This window comes from Solea senegalensis, linkage group LG9 (genome assembly GCF_019176455.1).
Source record: "Solea senegalensis isolate Sse05_10M linkage group LG9, IFAPA_SoseM_1, whole genome shotgun sequence".
In the NCBI taxonomy this organism is placed as follows: Eukaryota; Metazoa; Chordata; class Actinopteri; order Pleuronectiformes; family Soleidae; genus Solea; species Solea senegalensis.
In genome coordinates, this window is record NC_058029.1 from 9,447,218 (window position 1) to 9,455,396 (window position 8,179).

Sequence of the window (8,179 nt, forward strand, 5' to 3'; positions counted from 1 at the left end):
CACACACACACACACACACAAGAGAAGGGGCCTAAAGAAATCTTGGTAATTCCTTTCATGTTTGTCTTTACAGAGAACTCAGAGCATTTCTCTTCTTTTATGCAAAGGAAAGTAAACATGGCAAAACCAACTGCGGGCACATGAAATTGAACAGTTCTGTGTATAATGGCTGACCCTTTCTTTTTGTGTTCCCGGAAATTGGTGTGTTACCTCTATGGCAGCTTTTGGAAGTTTTATTTTTGTGGGATGCTTCCAGGAAAAAAAATTTGCATTTAATTCATGATACGTATTCCATGCTAAATCTGTCAGTATTCATGTGTCAGTCCAGCAAACTCTGTCTTGAAGTTCTCACACTGAACTTTTGTTCAAACAGCAGAGCACGGCCACATGTGTGGGTCAGTGAATCAATGGACCCGCGTGCAAAAGTCAAAGCAACACGCAAACTTAATGGGAAAGGAAACTTAACCCAGTTAAGTTCTGTTTCAGTCTCTTCAGTGACCCGGTGATGCTCTCTTGCAGGCTTATTGGACTATCAGTGCTCGGGTCATGGGCCTGGCCAGTGGAGATAAAAGAGACCCTGATGAAATGAACCAGGTGGGAGCACATGCTTTCTGCTTTCCACTGATGGAAGGAACCCTTTCACTCTGAGAGGTGAGACTGTAACTGTGTAGTATTGACCCGAGTGACCTGGCTCACATGCTTGGACTCTCTGTGCAGAGACGACGAGACTGACAGTACGCTTTTTATTAATGTCAGTATTGGGGCAGCCAAAACTAATCATTATTAGCAACAGTAGTTTGTCTTTATTAATCCTATAAATATTTAGCTAATTGAATATGTCTCAAAAAAACACCCATGGTGAATTTTAAGTCCTTTTATTTTTTCATATACTGCCATAATTACCCTCACAATTAGTTTCCATTTTCTACTTTTCATGAAAATGTTGTACATTTATCCATGTGCAATATGTAGAGCAGTTTACATCCTCCTGATAAAGTTACCAATTACTAGCAAGAAAAGAAGAAAAAGAAGAAAAAACTCTTCCCGTGGCATTTGGTAAATATGTTGCCAATATTTTTTTTTAAGACATTTTCCCATGTTATCTCTTTTGAGAACTTGACACACTAAATATCCTGAATTAGGTTTGTTGTTGCAGCAATGCTAAGATGACAATACAGTATAATTATCTCTTAATTATGAGTTTCATTATTATGTAATTATTAGTAGAATAATTAGTAGAATTTGAAATGGCCAATTTTCAGAGGGGAAAATAAGCTTCTATGGGTAAAAGTGTGACGTATTTAGCGTGACTTACCCTTGAATAATAACACCACCCTGGCTCATTTAAACCCTGGAGTGGAACCATTATTAATGTTAAAGGTATATTAAAGGTCTGTTATGCCAGGTTTATTCGAGACATGCTTGAGCAATCGGTACACATGTAGTATGAGTTAAAATCATTTTTTTCAAATGTATAAGACCAACTTTCTGTCACAGAATTTGACAGACATAAAAACAACAAAGCTGTGCCAGAACTGTATATACATTCCTCCAGTTAACGAAGACTCGTCATCTATGAAATTATAAGATCCTGAATTGAAACATCCTTCCAAAGACATCCACGACACTCATTCAGTACACGAGAAACAAATACCTGCACCTGCCCAGGCTCTAGCAGTGACATTCTTAATATTCAGACGCTCACAAAATTGGAGGCTGACAACAATAAGGACATTTTTCAATATTCTACAACCGTTTGATTGAGCCAATGACACAAATCGTTATTTACCACTTTCAAGTCGGAGACATGCACTGTATCGCTACCATTGAGCTGGTCAATATACATCACTTCTCCCCAAAGGATTACACCTCTTATCTGAAATGATATTCAATAAAGTATGACCACAGAAATACAGAGTGGAGTGTTCTTGCTTGGATCTGGCTTATGCTGTGAGAAAAAAAAATAACACTTTATTGGAATTAAGATCCAAGTCAAGATTACCTGAGGAAACAGCAGTTAGATTTCTGTTCCAGTGCCATGTCCTGCACTTTATTCTCTGTAGCTCAGGGACTAGACCGCTGTGTACTCCACATTCCCCACAAGCAATGGGGATGTAATAGGATGCCTTTGTGAAATATATAAAGATGCCTCAGCACCTTCCACAGATCATAGCATGGGCTGAGCTTGGTGAGCCTAACTGGAGTTTCTGTGTTTGCGTGTGCGTGCATGCGTGCGCGTGTGTGTCTGACTAATGTGGCCTTGCAGAAAATGCCCCACAATCCACAAAGTCAGCGAGGCAACAGCAACTCACCCCCCCCCAGATGCTCCATAACCGTAATATCATCAAGGTGCAAGGGATGATATCACTTACTCATTTGTGCTGCTTAATTAGCTGCTGCAACTTTCCTCGCCACTGCAGCTCCATCCATTCAGAGCCTGTAGCAGAGCGGCCATCATTAACTATAGTGGGGCTAAGTGAACTCCTCATGCTGCCACTGTGTGAAATCCCACTGAATGTGGCCTGGAACAGTAGCTGGGAACAGGGCTGAACAATTCATTGTTTTGAAACAACACAATTAGTAAATGGCAATGGCTACGGTTAATTGTCTTATTAGAGATCGTACTATGATCCGTGCAGATGAAAAAAAAAAAATGAAATACATACATTGACGTTCATGTTCCATGTGATACTGCTTCGTCACACTTCAAATGTATTTACAGCAAACACTGAATTGAAGCTTAAACAATTATATTCTGTATCAAATTGCAATCGCAATATCTCACCAAAATTGCTCCAACCCCGGCCGGGAAGTATCTTCTTAAACCATTCATTCGTAGTTGAAACTTGACAGCTGTCATGAGTGTTTCACTGTGTGTGTGTGTGTGTGTGTGTTTATGAAATTTGTCTCAAGGTTAAATGTTTATCCAAGTACTGAAATAACTCATCTGTCATAATCACCTTTCATATTTCTGTTTTATTATTCCTGACACACACACACACACACACACACACACACACACCGAGTCCTGCACTATATAGCTTTTTCTTCTTCTTTTTTCCTTGTGTGGTTAGAGCATCTGTGCTGAGAATCTGATGAGAAGTGTGGGGTCTGTCACACACAAACACACACACTGTAAGTACATTCTAATTAGTTGATGTATGCAGGACCTCATCCATGTTGGAGGGGTATCAAAAAGCAATCAACGCCCCATCCCTGATGAGCTCAGAGAGACACAGAGATTCACATTGTCTATGGAAAGATGATACGTGGCTGGACCTCGGCTCGGCTTTCCAAACCGCCATAATGCCATGCAATCACAAGACATTATGCACAGATCTGAACCCCAAAGCCACAGGATAGAGAGGGGGAAAAAAAAGCAAAGGGAATACTGAGTTCATAATTCAAAAGCCTGATTATGATGGCCACTCTTGTGAAAAGCTGCTGTGGAGAGCCAGAAGTGGGAGAACTGGCCAGCGAGTGCCACAAAATCACCACGAGGAACATGTTTAAAAAACTGTCATGATCAAGAGCAACAAAGTGCAGATAGCAGAGAAATCAGCAAGAGTTACGATGACATCTCGTTGCCATGGGAAAGTGGAAAAAATTAAGTCAGCCTTTGAGGAGAATTTATGAGAGTTATTCAAATACAAAATATCGACCACAGCAGAACTCCACATTATCAGCATAACATGGGGAAACCTAAACAAATGATCTCGGATTTTGTCACCCATTCATAATCTAATTTGACCTGTGGCCGTGCAGCCGATTCGTTTCAGTGAAGACCATAGGTGTTTTAGCTGCGGGCTCCAACAGAGAGAGGCATGTGTGTCACACAAAGACCATTGGTTAGCGACGTACCGAAAGGGACTCTGTATCACCATCTTATCTTCAAAGGACTGGGCAGGGGCTCAGGGGAGCTGTGCCACCGCCTCGCTTCCACACAGACACACACAGAGGGGGGATTTGGACCTGCAAGCAGGAACCAGAGATCTCTCGGCCGGCACCCAGGCCTGGACCCTCCTCCAACTCGCCCGCGGAGAACAGGCAGGGTTCCTGCACACGCGGCACGACATCAGTGAGCTGATCCCCCCCCTCCCCCCCAACACCACCACCACCCTCCTCCACTCTCTCTGTCCTCCCCACCCAAACCCTCTCCGACTGCCTGCCCATTCGCTTCCTGGCCTCAGCTTGATGGAGGGGATGGGATCTGAACTCAACTTAGACACAGAGTTTCCACATTTCACAGATGGCTGGGAGAGGCTTTGCGTGGAGGTGAGGAAACAGAGAGAGAGGGAGAGAGAGAGAGATAGCCTCATCGCCAGCGCCGAAGCGGGGACGATTTCACACTGCCGTAGAGTGCGCTAAAGCAGGCCGCCGTTAATCCACTCACTGAGGGGAAGGCCTGGAGCGATTCCGCTGCCCGACCAACCTCTCCCTCCACAAAGCCATAAATGGTGCATTATACAACTGGGCTTCAGAGACACTGCTGATATGCTGATAGGTGGCAGACAAAGACCAAAGCAACCACAGGAGCGGAGCCACATACAGCACTGAAGGCCTTAGCACAGGAGCAGAACAACACACATGTATTCAGGCGTGCTCTCTGAGAGTCTGTACCTGCTGAGGTGTACACTGTTAGAGTGCTATATCTGAGCTTTTTATCACATTTAGTTCAACCGCTGGATTTCGCCTTGAGACAGGGACGGACATGCACCAGCACTCCATCTTTTTACTGCTCTGCAACATAATACCTTCCTCCTTTTTCTCCCTACTGTGAATTCATATCTATGAAGTTACCAAAAGTCTCCAAGATGAGGATTTGAATTTATGAAAGGCAATCATTTTGAATGAAAGGAGACAGGAAGTATATAAACATGGGGGAATTTAAATAAATTGCCACAAAGAAAATCAGGGGAAGGACAGTGAATTATATAATGATAAGACAGCCACCAGCCTAAGCCACAGAATGGGATGTTTTACATGAAACGAACAGCGGTCTAGATTAGAGAGCAATCCTGTTTAGACATGAAGCCAATTGAGTTGCTATCACATGTGGAGGAAATTTGAAAGATAAGTGGGAACTATGAGAATTGTTATAATCCAACAGTAACAAAAAGCTGGAGTACATTGGCTTTTCCCCCTAGAAGCACTGCACGATAAACATCTCTGATGAAAGAAGTTCATTACTTGTGCACTGTGTAATGTAACATGCTGTATTATGAGTCTATGCCAACCTACAGTGAGGCAGTCTCTAAATGAAGCTCCAGGCATTTAAAGGACATCATTAGGTGAAAACATATAAGAGATAATTATGGTAATTACAAATCCCTTTTATTCACCCTGAGTCTTTGACAAGAAGGTTGTCATATCAACCACTTCAAACAAACAAAGAGTTGTTGTCTCTTCTGCTAAATGATGTCCGGTTTCATTCGGCTGGGAATTGTCTCCGGATTATCCTTTTTTATTATTATTATTGTTTGGTTAGTTGCTGTGAAAGGAGGCTTCATTTCTTTCAATAAGAAACTTGATTAAAACAAGTGATTCACAATAGTTGAATTTGACTTGCATTTGCATAGCCTCTTCATTACAAGTGAGACCTTGATCTTGAAAGCACCCCCATACAAAGCTAATGGACATGTCTGTTATGTCTGTGATGGACCCCGAGAGGAACGGAGGCCTTTAATATCATCACTGTGGGCACCCAAGGCCTGTCTTATTAAATTTCAGCTCTGTAACAATAGCTGGAGGAACAAAATGGAAAATGTTGGCAATTTACAGCTGCTTCAAACCATAAATGAGGTTTTGCTTTGGTTCAAACTAATCCAAGTGTTGCTGGGGTTTTTTTTCCCATTTATTTTGCAACATGAGGTCAAACCCAGATCAGTTCTTGTCACTTCATCTTCGTGATGCACGATCTGAGCGGCTGGAGGAGATAAAATGCTGTATGGAACATCTTTATGGAAGGAGTGAGAGCAAGAGGCAGCTCGTGAAAGACTTGGGTGTTTATTTACAATATGCATCCAATCATCCTTTGTCACAGTTCCATGTTCATCTTTTTCCGAAACCACAGAGAGAGAGAGAGAGACACTCACTGGAGATTCCATTTTTGGCCTCTTTGCTACACAAACTCATAATATGGTGCTTTCTTATCAGATTCTGCTTACAATAACAGATCCACTGCGAGTCAAAGCTGTTGTTTAACTTATTCAATCCCATGGGAAAATTCAGTTCAAACAAGTCAGGAGACATCTGCCAGTCCACAGCAAGTGATGATGTCAACGGTTCCCTGCTCGTACGAGATTCCTCCAGCACATTCAATCATTCCTTGTGAGATTACTGCAATAGGATATTACTGTACAAACTATGACCATGTGTCCTGCTGCCACAAAGCTCAGCAACACATTACAGTTTGTCAAAGCAAGCTATTGCCAGGGAGAGATAGATACAGAGAGGAGGAGAGAAGCCATTGACCTTTGTGTCCTTCATATTTGCCTAGCTTCCCCTTGACCCCAATCTGAAGAGTGAAATCATCTGATCCCAAACTAACTGTCAACTGACTTGTGATGGTGGCAAAGCCAGCAGACATCAGTCAATCAGATTTTTCCTCCTTGTCTATCAGAGGAGGCTTTTTTTCCCTGTTTTGCCCGGGCTTATCATCTGACCCAGTTGTTATCCTGTTTCTGAAGCTTAGAAAACTTGATTATGGTCAAATGTATGTGTCTGGGATTCACAGACACATCCTCCAGCCAATCAGAAAAAAAAGAACATATATATATGTGTGTGTGTGTGTGTGTGTCAGTATTTTACCACAGAACTGAATGTTACATGTAATGATTGTCATTTTCTTCCCCAAATGAGACTCTTAATTCCGCCCTCATGCTAGAAATAAAGGGTTTGAGGCAGTTATCTTTGGTTTTCAGGAATGCGTTAATGCGTGAACACAAGATAAAAATCCAATCTGATATCATAAGACAAAAAGGCATTTTAGTTGGCTACAGGACTTGCTCAGTGTCAACAGTTTTTAGTAATTACCAGATAAGCGTTCTCTGAAATACACACAGTGGGGAAAATTGGCTGATTGGGAAATAATAGTGGCTGCATTTCTTTCTGGATGTTTACTCAGTCACTTCACAAAGTCTGCTTTGAGATCATTTAAAGCGGGAGACGTGCACTTTGCAACACATCTGCCCTTACTTCACGGTCCAATGTTACTAATCTGATTTGCATAATTTACTCAAATATAATCGATCATCATCAACCTGTTCCGAATGCAACGCGGCTCCATCGTGGCTATTTCTGTAGCAGGGCTCCCTCCCTGCTAATCACATGCAGGCAGATATGGCCTCTGATCACATGGTATGTAAGCTGTGCTGTCAACAGCTTTACCAGCTTTGCAATGGCGCAAATCAAAACACAGCCTCTTTAAAGTATTAACATGTTTTGAAGTTTGTTTTATATTTTCAGCATATTTGACATAAATTGTTTATCTATTTACAAAGCTTTGTCATTAGCGATTTTCCACTGAACCCTTAAGATGCTGTGTGTTTTGTGCCATTCCGGCGAGAAATGCTGATGTACAAATTGAACTGAAAAGCTTGTTACTTAATCCTCTGTTGCCACCTATCCTTCAACTAGAGCCCGGTGCATTTCATCTCAATACAAAGTTCTGCATCGCACTGCAACCCTCCCACCCCCCAAACAGAGCCTCGGTAATTCCTGCCAAGCTGCAGATTTAGACTGAGCAGCTATTAGGGTGTCACTTTCTGTTGCGCCAGCTTCTATCCTCCTCTGAAAATGGTGCCCACCAACATTATTTCCTTTTATAAATATCTTTCACTTTAAAATCCCTATTTCAGTATTTTTTCTTGTTTTATTTACTAAAACACTCATCGCACTATGTGGGTGAAGTGAAAACTACAGGCTAGCCAATCATTTTCCTGTGTATTGCTAACATTGTCTGCTGCAAATGTGAGTCATAATTCTAAGGAGTCCCTTTTCTTTCTCTCATCCAAGATTCAGTCAAAACCCTTATATCAATGTTGACAACTTCCATGAAAATGTTTGGATTAACCGTGGCTGATTAAATTGAAGTAAACAACAATAATTCTAATACAGACATAAAGGTTATTTATATACCCACAACAGAAGAGTGACAGAGCTCCATTCTTGGACTTTA